At 44.9% G+C, this 15,134-nt stretch overlaps 1 protein-coding gene across 1 annotated transcript in view; it reads left to right on the forward strand.

Annotated features, from left to right (window-relative positions):
* The first annotated feature begins 882 nt into the window (after positions 1–882).
* Positions 883–15,134, forward strand: part of COL10A1 (collagen type X alpha 1 chain) — an 88,467-nt gene continuing 74,215 nt past the window's right edge. Inside the window, exon 1 of the mRNA XM_029595234.1 lies at positions 883–1,029. The gene's annotated coding sequence lies outside the window, so the exon portion shown is untranslated. The remainder of the gene's footprint in view (positions 1,030–15,134) is intronic.

Raw genomic sequence — 15,134 nt, forward strand, 5'->3', positions numbered from 1 at the left:
TTAGAAAATGTACAGAGTAGGAAAACCAAAATGATAAAGGGGACGGAACAGCTTCCCTATGAGGAAAGGCTAAAGAGGTTAGGACTGTTCAGCTTGGAGAAGAGACGGCTGATTGGGATATGATAGAGGCCTACAAAATCATGAATGGAATAGAACAGGTAAATGTGCACTGATTATTTACTCTTTCAAAAAATTCAAAGACTAGGGGACATCCTATGAAGTTAGTAAGTTGCACATTCAAAACAAAGAGAAAATTATTTTTCACTCAATGCTCAATTAAGCTCCGAAATTCATTGCTGGAGGATGTGGCTAAGGCATTTAGTGTAATTGGGTTTAAGAAAGATTTGGACAAATTCCTGGAGAAGTCCATAAACCAGATAGATTTAGGGAATAGCCACTACTTATCACTGTGCTTTAGTAGCATGGGATCTATTTAATGTTTGGGTACCTGCCAGGAACTTGTAGCCTGGATTGGCCACTGGGAGAAAGGATGCTGGGCTTGATGGACCCTCAGTCTGACACAGTACGGCAACTTATGTTCTTATGTTCTTACAGGTATTCTAGAAAGATATCACTTCCAGCAGCAAGAACCACCATCAGTCTAAGTATTCAACATCTTTACTCTGATGAGTGCAGTCCTTACATAGAGGAGAAAGTTGGCAGAAGGTTACATCAGTAAGAGCACACTGCCGTATCCCACCAGAGTATACAAATTATGATCAAGTAATCAGAAACCAAGTCATTCTGTTCCCACCACAGTAGCATCCCAAAGACTGCCAAAAGGAAATCCTTGCCTGGGTTGAGGTAAATGAGGATGCCCAATCCCCTTCCACCTCTGACTGCTGGAAGGGAGCCGTCCTTGGCCAGGACGCCGATAGCTGATCTCCGCTCAGTCACCGGCTCTGTATATAAAAACAGCCTGAAAGCTAGGAAGAGGGGAGCAGCTGCAGAAAAGCCTCTGACAGGGGCAGCACAGCCTAAGATCATTAAAGGGACCCAGCTAAGAGAGAGCACGTCCTGCACGGAGAGGTAAGCGAGGGAGGCATGGCTGGCTGCTTCCCAGGGAGTTGTCCCCTTTCAGACAGAACCCCGCTTTACTTTTATTCATCTTCAGATGAGGCGGAAGGGAGGAGAAGATTGCAGTACTGAAGATTTGCTATGAGATGCTCAGGGTCTGGTGCAGAGAACCTGCTTCTCAGAACCTGAATGATGCTTCGGACTTTGTAAAAGCCTGAGGAGAGGGGAGGGGAAGTCCGTGCTCATTAAATTTTACCCAGTACAAGATTCAGGCTGCTTCACGGGCAGAACATTCTGTACATGAATGACCAAAGCAGTGACAATAAAAGGAAGAAAATCTGAGCACCGTAGGGATAAAATGGCAAGGACAAGTCCCAGGTTCTGGTTCTGGTCCCAATTGTCCCTGGTCAGGTTTCATCTCTGGCTTGGTGGCACAGTCCCACAGATTCTCTTTTATAGCTGCTGTTTCTCTTCTTTCCCTAGGGTTATAAAGAGTTTTTCCTGTTTATTCTTTTCTGGGAAGGCTTGGATTTTCTCTCTCAGCTCCGGGAAATGTGCAGCTCTGCACAGCACAGGGGGAAATGCTTTGCTGTTTTTCTGTTTCTCTGGCATTGCATGCAGTCTAGCTTCATTTCTGGGGTGCAGTCTTTGCATCCTTCTGTTTGCATCCTTCTGTGGCACAGTATTTGTTGAGGGTCTGTCTGCCTGCCTTCTGCTGAGGGATTCTGCTGGCGTGTAGAGTATCCTCTGCATGGGGATCTGTAAAGGTGCTGCTTGTAATTATCCTTCCGGGGATGATGGCATGAAAGGACACACTCTGCTCTGGTCCCTTTTACTGTAACCACTTTGGGGATAATATTCAAACTTTTTGAAAGTGGAGGCCAGTGGGGAAAGGGACAGTAAGACAAGGTTACAGCATCACTGCTGTGATGTTGTGACCTGCGCAGGAACATTTGCTGGCAGTAAAAGTGGGTGGAGGGGGAGTGGGGACAATATTCAAACTCCCCATAGCCCCACGTAAAACATTTCTCATGCATGGAGATGGCTGTGAATATTTGCCCTTCCTGTGTGTTATTTTGGCAGCATGTGCTCTCATTATTGTACCAATAAAGGGCCTGATTAACTAAGGCTTTTTTATCCCTATTCTTGGCTCAAAGTTTCCTGAATCTGACTAGATAGAGAGAAAATCCAAGATTTCCCAGGAAAGAATGAAAGGAAAAGCTCTTTATAAACCTGGGGGATCAAGGAAAGACTGCAGTGAGGGCAGCAAAATCCGAGGCATTGCGAAATATAATCTGAGCAGGGAAAACACGGACCGGCCGCGGTATGCAGGAACAGTCTTGGTGATTTCCCTTCTTCACTTTATAACGCTTTCTGTATTAATCTGGCAGCAGATGCACAAGTCCTCATGCCAGGAATATTTCTCAAATCTGAGTCAGAGATCGAGCGCGTGAGTGATGGGAACATGCCACATCACATAACCAAAAACATATTCCTCACATTTTCAAAATATCTGCCTCAAACAATTGTGCAATGCCAGCAGACCATGGGCATTAATCAGGGAAAACGTCTGCATCTGTAAACCTTTACCGAAGCAATGCTGTGCCCTTCCAGTGATCATGAAATAAAACATCCCAGAGTCCCTATCAGCCAAGCTGTGACTTCAGAGTGCCCTGACAGCTCGCTGGAGAGACATCAAATCATAAAAACCAGAATTAGTATTTGCATTTATATTCCTTTACAATGTTTAGTATCTCAGATGTATTTTTGGCACCTGCAGTGCAGGGCAGCTCCCATTGGGAAAGAGATATATTAAAAGTATTACTTTATTATACCTTTGGAAACTGATCACAGGAAAGCACAGTCTGAGATCATACACAGAACTGGCGACAGAGCTGGGATTAGAACTGAGGCAGAGGGAGATAAAGTGACTCACAAGGGATCACATACAGGACTCAATGACAGAGCTAGGATCAGAACTGAGGCACAGGGAGATAAAGTGACTCACCCAGGGTGACACACAGAGTCAGTGGCAGAACTGAGATTAGAGCTGAGGCACAGGGAAATTAAGTGACTCACCCAGGGTGACACACAGAGTCAGTGGCAGAACTGAGATTAGAGCTGAAGCACAAGGAGATTAAGTGACTCGCCCAGAGTCACACAGAGAGGCAGTGACAGAGCTGGGATTAGAATTGAGGCACAGGGAGATAACGTGACTCATCCAGGGTCACACACAGAGAGTCAGTGACAGTTGAGATTTGAGCTGAGGCACAGGGAGATTAAGTGACTCACCCATGGACACAAAGAGTCAGTGACAGAGCTAGGATTAGAACTGAGGCACAGAGAGATAAAGTGACTCACCCAGAGTCACACAGAGATTCAAAAACAGAGGTCAGTCTCCATCTCATCCCTCTGGTCTCAGATTGCTGTAGATCTCTTTCCTCCTCCACGTTTATTTTCTTCCAAACTTCCAGGTCTGGAAAGTAACTGAACATGCATGTGTTTGCAGTGGAGTTGACCTCTTCAGCTTGGGATATTAGCTTTGATTATGAAAAATGTCATGATAGTCTTTCTTGCCGAGGACGTGACAGATTGGTTGGCCCTGGGATAGAGGGATTCTTCTCATGTTTTCTGTGGGATGGAGGAGCTTCTGTAATTTAGCAGGGGTGAATGCAAATTGCAAACTTAAGTGATGGAAAATGCATGATGCAGGACGCGCATAGCTGCAATGGCAGACGAGCGCAGTCAAAAACTCACACACTCTGGGGGTGAATTTTAAAAGTTTCCAAATACACGAGTGACAGGTCTGGATCAACTGGTGGGGGTTCAGGCTGAAGAACCAGAGGGGTATGGATGGACTCAAGACAAACTGTGAAAACGGGTGGACTAAATGGTAAAACTGGGAATGTCTTTCACATGAGCATGGTTTTAAAATCCGCTTACCTGCGTGCATTAAAGTTGGCAAGGTCCTAAGAAAGATACACGAAGTCCGTTTGCTCAAGTAATGGCTTATAATTAGGAGTGGTGGGCGTATTTTAAATCATATGCATGCAATTGTGCACATGATTTAAAATTTCAGCACATGTCCGCTCGCACACCTATGTGCGCTCATTTTTTAAGTTACCGTTCCTGTGTGCCCGGAGTCTGCAGATCTGGTTTTGTGCTGGAAGATGTTTGTCTGTAAACTCTGGGGTGTTAGAGGTGTGCATACACGTGCAAGCCGTGGTTACTAAACTGGCAAGTTGCAGCCACCCTGCTGTGGGTTTTGATTTGGTAGGGCCCTGAGTGATCAGAATGTGCTCTGTGCTGAGTTACAGGTGAGGTTGCTTGAGCTCTGACAGAGCAGCCCCGCTGTGAGGGAGACCTGTCTCTAATACTTCTATATGTTGCGCAAGGTGGATGAAAGGGATTTTTAAAGTTTTATTGCATTGAGCTAACAGAATGCTGAGTATGGGTGCTGCACCAGCTTCTAAGCTGAGCATCGCTAGCTCTTAAGGCAGGGCTTCCTGAACCTGTCTTGGAAATGCCACAACCACTTGTGTTTTCAGGATATCCACAATCGATACGCATGAGATAAATTTGTACATACTGCGACCCCATGACATGTAGCTTTATCCTGAAAACTTGACTGACTGTGGGGTCCCCAGCACAGGTTTGGGAAGCCCCTGTCCTAAGGATTGTTGGAGGATTGATAGCAAAAGGTAATCCCATAAACCAGAGGATGAGCAGTTAACATTCCCTATCTGTGTCACCTGACCTTGCTTGGGAAGCGAGGGACTGACTGTAAGGGTTATCTAGATAGGATATATGAGGATCCACTGCCAAATTGACCTATGGCCTGTAGATAGTGCTGTGAGTCACTTGGACTTATTCAGACCTCCCAGCTCTGTGCCCCTCACTTCCTCCAGCAGCCATCTTGTTTCCTGCCTGCTTGTGTATTTATACTCAGGCTTTTTGTCACTAGTTTATGTTCCTTTTACCCTGTCTCTGCTCTGGTTACCTGGCTTCCTGCCTTGCTGTCCCATTCCTGTTTAATTACTTTTGAGCTCCTGGTTTTCTGGTGTGCCCCAGCCTCTTGTTCTGTTCCTAGCTTCTATCTCCATGCTTTGGATCAAGGGCTACCCCCTGTTACCCATGCCTCACTGGCCACCAGCATCTGAGGACTCAATCTATGAGGTAGGTGCTTGCTGCAAGTGGAAGAGACCTAGCTTCAGTGTCCTTACAGTTTGCTTCTGGCTGCTTGTTCCTGGAGATACCTACCAAGCATTGTCATCACACAAAGCTGTGGTCAATATGGACCCCACTAAGCTGGACATAGGCTTGACAGCCAAGGGTCAGCTCCTAGAAGAGCTGAAGCACTGGTTGGGGAGCCTGCAGGAGAAAGTCAAAGCACTTCCATGGAACTTCCAACCTGGGGGCCTCCTCCTGCAGCTGTGGAGACCCCCTTTGCACTTCACTGGAGATTCAAAATCCTGCTATGGGTTTCTGAACCAATACTCTATAGTCTTTACCCTCAGGCCTCCCATTTGCCTAATCACAAGTCAAGAGTGGCATACATAATATCACTATTGACTGGGGAGGGTCTGGCCTGAGCCTCCCCACTCTGCAGAAAAATAGGGCACTTTCATTTCAGACTGTGATACTTTTGTTTAAGCATTTAAATACATTTTTGATGACCCAGGTTGCTTGATGTCAGCCTCTACCTCTCTTCTTCACATGAAACAAGGAACTCATGCAGTGCGGCAGTTCGCAGTGGAATTTTGCTCGGTCATGGCAGAGATAGGCTGGAAGAATAAGACCCTTCTGGAATAAATTAGTGGATTGGATCAAGGATGAGCTGACTTGCTGGGAGTTGCTTTTAGAGTTGGACACTTAATCCTTTTGTATCAGCGCCTGGCTGCACAACAATCGGAGCTTGGGATAAGCAGCTTGGAATCTCTCTACCCCTTGGGTACTTGCCAGGTACTGTGACCTGAATTGGCCTCTGTTGGAAACAGGATGCTGGGCTTCATGGATCTTTGGTCTGACCCAGTATGGCAACTTCTTATATTCTTATGTTGTAATTCTTTCTCTTCCTTCTCCTGCTTCTCTCCTTTCTTCTCTTCTTTTCTCTTCCTGAATAATCTCCTTTCCCCATTCTTCTCCTTTCTCCTATTCTCTTTCCTCCATTTCTCATTTTCTTCCCTTTGTCCCCCATCCTTATGAACATAAGAACATACGACATGCCCTACTGGGTCAGACCAAGGGTCCATCAAGCCTGGCATCCTGTTTCCAACAGAGGCCAATCCAGGCCACAAGTACCTGGCAGAATCCCAAGGGGGTAGAGAGATTCCAAGCTGCTTATCCCATGAAAATGCAGTACATTTCTGCAACTTTATCATAAAAATGGTTTATGGACTTTTCCTCCAGGAACTTGTTCAAGCCTTTTCTAAATGCAGCTATACTAATAGCTTTCACCACATCCTCTGGCAACAAATTCCAAGGTTAAATTATCCATTGAGTGAAAACATATTATCTATTATTAGCGTTAAATGTACAACTTAGTAAATTCATTGAATGTCCCTTAGTCTTTGCATTTTTTGAAAGAGTAAACAGCTAATTCACATTTACTCATTCCATTCCACTCATTATTTTATAGACCTCTGTCATATCCCCCCTCAGTCGTCTCTTCTCCAAACTGAAGAGTCCTAACCTCTTTAGCCTTTCCTCATAGGGGAATTGTTCCATCCCCTTTATCATTTTGGTCGCCCTTCTCTGTACCTTTTCTAATTGTGCTATATCTTTCTTGACATGTGGTGACCAGAAGTGCACACAATACTCAAGATGAGCTTGGACCACAGAGCGATACAATAAATAATAAAGCGATATTCTCTGTTTTATTCTCCATTCCTTTCCTATTTATCCCTAGCTTTCTATTTGCTTTCTTGGCCGCCGCTGCACACTGAGCAGAAGATTTGAATGTATTATCAATGATGACACCTAGATCTTTTTCCTGATTGGTGACTCCTAATGTGGAACCTTGTATTGTGTAGCTATAATTTGGGTTACTCTTCCCTAAGTGCACCACTTTGCACTTGCCCACGTTAAATTTCATTTGCCATTTGCATGCCCAGTCTCCCAGTTTTGCAATGTCCTCTTGCAAATTCTCACAATCCTCTTGTGATTTGACAACTTTGAATAATCAGTAAATTTGATTACCTCATCGTTCCCATTTATAAGTCATTTATAAATATATTAAAAAGCATCGGTCCCAGAACAGATCCCTGGGGCACACCACTATTCACAATTTTCCATTGGGAAAATTTACCATGTAGCCCTAATCTCTGTTTTCTATCTTTTATCTAGTTGGTAATCCACAATAGGAGATTGCTACATATCCCATAACTTTCTAATTTCCTAAGAAGTCTCTCATGAGGTACTTTTTTCAAATGCCTTCTGGAAATCCAGATACACTATATTAACTGCTCACCTTTATCCACATGTTTATTTACGCCATCAAAAAAATGTAGCAAATTTGTGAGGCAAGACTTCCCTTGGCTAAATCCATGTCGGTTTTCTCCCATTAAACTATACTTATCTATATGTTCAGCAAGTTTGTTCTTTATGATAGTTTCTACCATTTTGCCTGGCACAGATATCAGATTCACTGGTCTGTAGTTTTCTGGATCACTACTTGATCCCTTTTCTAAAAATTGTTGCTACATTGGCAACCCTCTAGTCTTCAGTACCATAGACAATGTTATTGATATTTTATAAATTTCCAATAGCAAGTCTGGAATTTCATTTCAGTTCTTTCAGCATGTTGGAATGTATATCATCTGGTCCAAGTGATTTGTTACTCTTTAGTTTGCCAATTTGCCCTAGTGTATTTTCAAGGTTCACTGAGATTTGTTTCTGTTCCTCTGAATTATCACCTCTGAATATCATTTCTGGCATGGATATCTCTCTTACATCTTCCTCAGTGAAGACCAAAGCAAACAATTCATTTAGTCTCTCTGCTATGGCTGTTGCACCAGAGGTGGACCCTTGGGCTGAGTTTGGGTTGATGCAACCCTTAGGTAGGGACCTACGGGTCCCCACCATCAGCAGGCGGAGTGGGCTGATGGACAGAGGCCAGCTGGAGCTTCACCAATACCAGCCCTCATTCCCCACGGGTTGAGCCTTTCGGTGCCAGGGCCAGCTGGACTTAGGTGGGCCTCTGTATGTAGTCGATGTAGAGACTGAGTTCAGGACTGAAGAAACAGCAAGGAAGGCTGTCTAACAAAGCCGTGAGGGCGACAAAACAGGATTAGCAGCCATATATATGAACAATGCATTGTTCATATATTCGTGTTACTACCCAATAAAGGAAATCATTTGGACATCTGGCTGCTAATCCTGAGACTGAGTTCAGCCCATCGACAGCAGGTGAGAGATGGCAGTCTTACACTGGACAAGGTAGTGTCCTGGAGACTCGGGCGCCAAAGGAACAGAGGCAGACAGGGAGTGCCCGAGCAAGAGCAGGCCAAAGCCTGAATAGACCAAGTCCAGAAAATAAGTTGGAGAGGCATCGAGGAACAGGCTTGAGTCAGGGCTGGCAGCAATCCTGAGGCAGTGGCAAGCAAGGCTGAGGTCTGATCACAGAGATAGTCAAGCATAGTCAAACGATGCAGAGATCTAGGTCTGGAGAGAGGCAATGACATAGTCAGGCAATGCAGGGGTCTGGGTCTGGAGAGAGGCAATAGCGCAGTCAGGCAATGCGGAGGTCTGAATCTGGAGATAGGCAACAGCGCAGTCAGGCGAAGGAAAGGTCTGGGTCTGGAGAAAGGCAACGGTGCGGTCAGGTGAAGCAGAGGTTCGGGCTTGGAGAGAGTCAATAGCGTGGTCAGGCAAACCAGAGTCAAAATCCATGTAGGAAATCCGAGGTATGGAGCAAGACAGGAAGAAGGAGACAGGAACCAGGAACAAACGAGGAACAGGAATGCAGGAGTGAGACCAATCTCTAGGAGGCAATGAGTACTCGACCAGCGAGGAGACCTGTTGTAAAGGCAATGCTAGGGAGCAGAGCCTGCGCTTAAATATTGAAGCTCCGTTGACATGTAAATGTAAATGAGTATACATGAAAAAGCTTTTTATTATGAGTTTTTGCTCCCACAGCAAGTTTCTTTTTGAATTCTCTCTTTGCTTTGCATCTAACTTGCTAGTGCTTATGCTGTTTCCTTTGTTCTTCATTCAGATCCCTTCTCATTTCTTGAAATATGTTCTTTTAGATGAAATAGAGTCTCTGACCTCACCTTTTAACCAGGCTGGTAGTCATTTAGCCTTCTTTCCACCTTTTCTAATGCATGGAATACATCTGGTCTGGGCTTCCAAGATGGTAATTTTAAACAAAATCCATACCTGAGCTAAATTCTTAACCTTTGCAGTTACTCCTTTCAGTTTTCTTCTAACCATTTTCCTCATTGTACCATAGTCACCCTTTTGAAAGTTAAATACTATAGTAGTAGATTTCTTTTTTGTGCTCCCTTTAGTTATTAAGTCAGATTTGATGATGATTTGATCACTATCCAAGTGGCTCCAACACTGTTATCTCTTGCACCAAATCCTGTGTTCTACTAAGGACTAGGTCTAAAATAGTTTCCCCTCTTGTTGGTTCTTGTATGAGCTGCTTCATGAAGCTGTCATTTATTTCATCTAGGAACTTTACCTCTCTAGCATGTCCTAATGTAACATTCACTGAGTCAGTACTGGGGTAATTGAAATCTCTCATTATTACTGTGCTGCTGATTTTGTTAGCTTCCCTAATTTCTTTTAGCATTTCATTGTCTGTCTGTTCATTCTGGCCAGGTGGACGGCAATACACCCCCATTACTATTTTATTCCCCTTTTTACTTGGAATTTCTATCCATAAAGATTCAACATTGCATTTTATTTCCTGCAGAACTTTTATCCTGTTTGATTCAATGCTCTCTAATATATTGTGCCATCCCTCCACCAATGTAATCCATCCTATAATTTCAATACAATTTATACCCTGGTATCACAGCATCCCATTGATTATCTTCTTTCCACCAGGTCTCTGAGATGCCAGTTATATCTACCTCTTCATCCAGTGCTATATACTCTTAACTCTCCCATTTTATTTTTTAGACTTCTAGCATTTGTATACAGACATTTCAAAGTATGTTTCTTGTTGTATCTTTCATTCCCCTCTATCATAGGTCCTTTCTCTTTCTCCCTCTCCCTCCATCATGGGTTCAACTTCAGTACTCTATTCTCTCCTCTCCCATCTCTTCCCTTCACTGCTGTGTCATCTCACTCCTCTCCTCTCTTACACTTCCTTTCTTCAATCTCTCCCGTCTCCTCCACTGCCTCCGACTCCTCCATCTTAGTCTGCATCATTCCTTATCCCTGTAATTTCTTCTTTCCCATTCCTTTACATTTCTTATTGTAATGGCCCCATTCCCAATTACCTTGCAGGGGCATTTCTACATCTAGGACTGACCTGGCAGGAGCCTCACTCAGACTAACTCTGTCTGTACTCGCGTTCTTTGCGCCTGGTGCCTCTTCCTGGGGAAGAAGGCTTGATGGTGAGATTTTCCATTCTCTCCCCCTGGAAAAACACATGGGATCATAAACAGGACTGACCGTATTTATAAATATGGGCAAGTTTTATTGGATTATACAATTATATACATTGCTACTTGACTATGTACATTTTTGCAGGAAATCAAACAGCACATTTATCTATTTGTGGGTATTAGACTACACAACTATATACACTTCTACAAGATAGCAAGCACATTCAGCTATTTGGGGGTGTAGGTCCCCACAGAATACCACCATATAGAATAGGGGGAAACTCTTGTGTTCCCATTTGATCAAGTATGTTATCCTCCCCCCTTTACCCTGAGTTTCTAAAGAGGACCCAGGAGAAGGACCGTCGCTAGTTAACAAAAAACTGGAGGGGAGTGGAGTAGATGTAACTCCGTTTACAGTGGAGAATGTGTGGGAAGAGCTGGGAAAACTGAAAGTGGACAAAGCCATGGGGTCTGATGAGGTTCATCCCAGGATACTGAGGGAGCTCAGAGATGTGCTGGTGGGTCTGCTGCGTGACATGTTCAATAGATCACTAGAAACGGGAGTGGTGCCGAGTGATTGGAGAAGAGCAGTGGTGGTCCCGCTTCACAAGAGTGGGAGCAGAGAGGAGGCTGGAAACTACAGGCCGGTTAGCCTCACCTCAATGGTGGGAAAAGTGATGAAGTCGCTGCTGAAAGAAAGAATAGTGAACTATCTACAGTCTGAAGAATTGCTGGACCAGAGGCAGCATGGATTCACCAGGGGAAGATCCTGTCAGACAAATCTGATTGACTTTTTCGACTGGGTGACTAGGGAATTGGATCAAGGAAGAGCGCTCAATGTCATCTACTTGGATTTCAGCACGGCTTTTGATACGGTCCCACCCAGGAGGCTGGTGAATAAAATGAGAAGCTTAGGAGTGAGTGTCGAGGTTGTGGCCTGGATTGCAAACTGGTTGACGGACAGACGACAATGTGTGATGATAAATGGAACTTACTCTGAAGAGACAGCAGTGTTAAGCAGAGTGCCGCAAGGATCAGTGTTGGGACCGGTCCTGTTCAATATCTATGTGAGAGACATAGTGGATGAGATAGAAGGTAAGGTTTGTCTGTTTGCGGATGATACTAAGATCTGCAACAGAGTGGACACGCCGGAAGGAGTGGAGAGAATGAGATGGAATTTAAGGAAGCTGGAAGAGGGTCGAAGATATGGCAGCTGAGATTCAATGCCAAGAAGTGCAGAGTCATGCATATGGGGTGTGGAAATCCGAAAGAACTGTATTCGATGGGGGGTGAAGGGCTGATGTGCACGGAGCAGGAGAGAGACCTAGGGGTGATAGTGTCTAACAATCTGAAGTCGGCGAAACAATATGACAAGGTGATAGCTAAAGCCAGAAGAATGCTGGGCTGCATAGAGAGAGGAATATTGAGTAAGAAAAGGGAAGTGATTATCCCCTTATACAGGTCCTTGGTGAAGCCTCACCTGGAGTACTGTGCTCAGTTCTGGAGACCGTATCTCTGAAGGGACAGAGACAGGATGGAGGCAGTCCAGAGAAGAGTGACCAAAAAGGTAGATGGTCTTCATCTAATGTCTTATGAGGAGAGATTGAAGAATCTAAATATGTACACCCTGGAGGAAAGAAGGAGCAGAGGTGATATGATACAGACTTTCAGATACTTGAAAGGTTTTAATGATCCAAAGATAATGACAAAACTTTTCCGTCTGAAAAAAATCAGCAGAACCAGGGGTCACAATTTAAAACTCCAGGGAGGAAGACTCAGAACCAATGTCAGGAAGTATTTCTTCACGGAGAGGGTGGTGGATGCCTGGAATGCCCTTCCGGAGGAAGTGGTGAAGATCAGAACTGTGAAGGACTTCAAAGGGGCGTGGGATAAACACTGTGGATCCATAAAGTCTAGAGGACGTGAATGAAGAGTGGGTGGCTCGCGGGAATGACGGCTACTACCTGGAGATAATACCCTTATTCAATAAACATACACACGGTTAATGCGACTCCAACATTGCTCAAAGCTTCAACAGCAAGAGGTAATGTAGAAAAAAGGATTTCCATTCACAAAAAAGCGGGGAGTAGCTTGCTTGTTACGGCAGTTACTACCCTAATCCAAATAAGCCTGATACTTCACTTTCAATGCATATCCAGCATAGCTCTCTGCTTCAATGGCAGGGGGAATGAAGAAAAGTGGATCTATATACAGACAACAACCAAGGACTGAATTACATAGTCTTGGTAAACAAATAAGCATGGGTGTAGCTTGCTTATTGCAGTGGTTACTACCCCTAACTAATTAAGCTAGATATTTCACTTAGATGCAGTTCCAACACTGCTCTCTACATTAATGGTGGGGGTGGAAGGGAAATAGAACCAAAAGGTTACTAAGGGCCAAGAGTAACAGATAAGGATGAGAAAAAAAAAAAGAGTGTGAAAGCTTGCTGGGCAGACTGGATGAGCCGTTTGGTCTACTTCTGCCATCATTTCTATGTTTCACCCATGTGAAGAAGTGTAACTGGGCCAGTGGGTGCTGCTGGTAAGGTGGGGGGGGGATCCATTGTTTCTCCTCTGCTCCACTTCCACTTTGCTCCATTGACAGGTTTGCATCCTCCTAGAGGACACATCTCCAACTCCTGATCCACCACTGGGTCCCCATTCCTCCTGGGAGATCAAACTCTGCCTTCCGATCTGCCTCTGGGATCGGTGCTTTTCTGAGGGACCTGATTCCAACTCCTGATCCACTGTTGGGGGTCCATGACTTCTTGCCATCTCTTCCTGATCTGCCGCTGTGATTTGCACCCTCCTGAGAGACCCAGGATTGCCTCTCAGTCAGCTGTGAAGTCCACATCCCCCTGGGGGATGAAACATCACTTCCCAATCAGTTGCTGGGGTCCACGCCCTCCTGAGAGATCTTAAATTTTCTCCCCAACCAGACTCTTCTGGGGGACCCAATGTTGCATCCTGATCAACTGTTGGGGCCAATGCCCTCCCAAGGGAAACCTGACTTTGCCTCTGCACATCCTCTGTTTCCTTGATGGAAGAGGTTTGCTTTGCTTGGGGTTATAGTTTAAGAGGGCACATGGCTTGCTCATTGTTCAGTAATTGTTGCTTTTAATGACTCCAGCTCTCAGTGATTCTAGCTCAGCTGTGCCCTTGACCAGCTATTTGCTTTTACCCAGCTCGGAGGGATCACCAACTCTCAGCCACAAGGTAGATAGATATACCCAGACAGGAATATGGAAAGAGAACACGGACAAGCTCTTTCATTCTACTTGGAATGTTTTTCTCTTGCTCAGAGAACCAGGTACTCAAGGATTCTGACCTGCCTTGTCATTCAGGGTGAGAACTTCTTTGTACGACAGAAATGTCTTTCAGTACATTTCTCACACAAATCCTTCTTTCAGTCAGAGTTGTACAGTTTAGGACTTTTTTTCAGTTGAAGTACTACAATTTAGGACTTTGACGTTTTTTGTTTCTGAAGTGATATTTCACTATAAGTCAGTAGCAGTAGTCTGAGCCAGAGGGAAGAGGGTTATCACATGCAAATCTTATAACCTGAAACTCTGACTCTTCTCTTCAATAGTCATTTAATCACCTTCACAATAGGGGGTCTGATAACCTTTTCAGTCTTTCTCTGATTTCCAGGCTGATGGCTCATGTTACATTCCTACATGGCCTTTTCCCCTGCTGCAATTCATTTGCATGGCAGTTTGCTCTTCCTTCCCCCTTACCTGAGGGGGAAGGGGGTCATTACATTTTGCCTGAAATAAGCCCTCAATTTCTCTTCCTCTCTTTGCCATCTGTTCCCCTGCCTTTCCTCTTCCAGAGCTACCTTGCTTCTTCCCCAGTATCTGCCTTAATCTCCCCTTTCTCTACATCTGCCCCATGCCTTTTTCCCTTAACATCTACCTCTGTCTCTCTCCCCTTTCCCGGCACCTGTCTCTACCTGTCTGCCATCACTTCCCCTTCACCAGTATCTTCCCCGCCTGTTTCCATTTCCATACTTCAGTTAATTTATGTGGTAATCCCCCACTACTACCCAGGGACCTGCTCTGTGCCGGCAGAGTGACTAGCAGCTTCAAACCTCAGGGGTGGGCACATCCTGCTTCTCATTTCAGGCACTGTAAGATCAGTACCATGAACTGCCTGCCAGTGAGGTTTGAACCTGCTAGTTGCTGTGCCGGTGCAGAGCAGCAGTGGCAGAGGGGCTTCTGTCACTCTTTTGTGTATAATGTCAGTCCAGAGGTGTGTGAGGCACTTGCAAGGTAGAGAACGAACAGTGTTCTAGACCTGACAGCATATCTTTCCACATCCCCCAGCCTCACACTGAATGAAGCCAGCTGTGGCTGATGCTTTGGGGGAAGTTTCCTGCCTTTGCATGTGAAATGGACTTCTGAAGCAGTATACTTCTGCCCAATGCAGGAGAATTGATAGGTCTGCATGGCTGGACTGGGTGGGTGTAGTAAGGGAATTGTTTGAGAGCATAGCTGGGTGGGGCAGTAAGGGTATTCCATGCATTAAGAAAGGTGGGAGGAGGCAAAACAATTAC

Source organism: Rhinatrema bivittatum, chromosome 3 (assembly GCF_901001135.1).
Source record: "Rhinatrema bivittatum chromosome 3, aRhiBiv1.1, whole genome shotgun sequence".
Classification (NCBI taxonomy): domain Eukaryota; kingdom Metazoa; phylum Chordata; class Amphibia; order Gymnophiona; family Rhinatrematidae; genus Rhinatrema; species Rhinatrema bivittatum.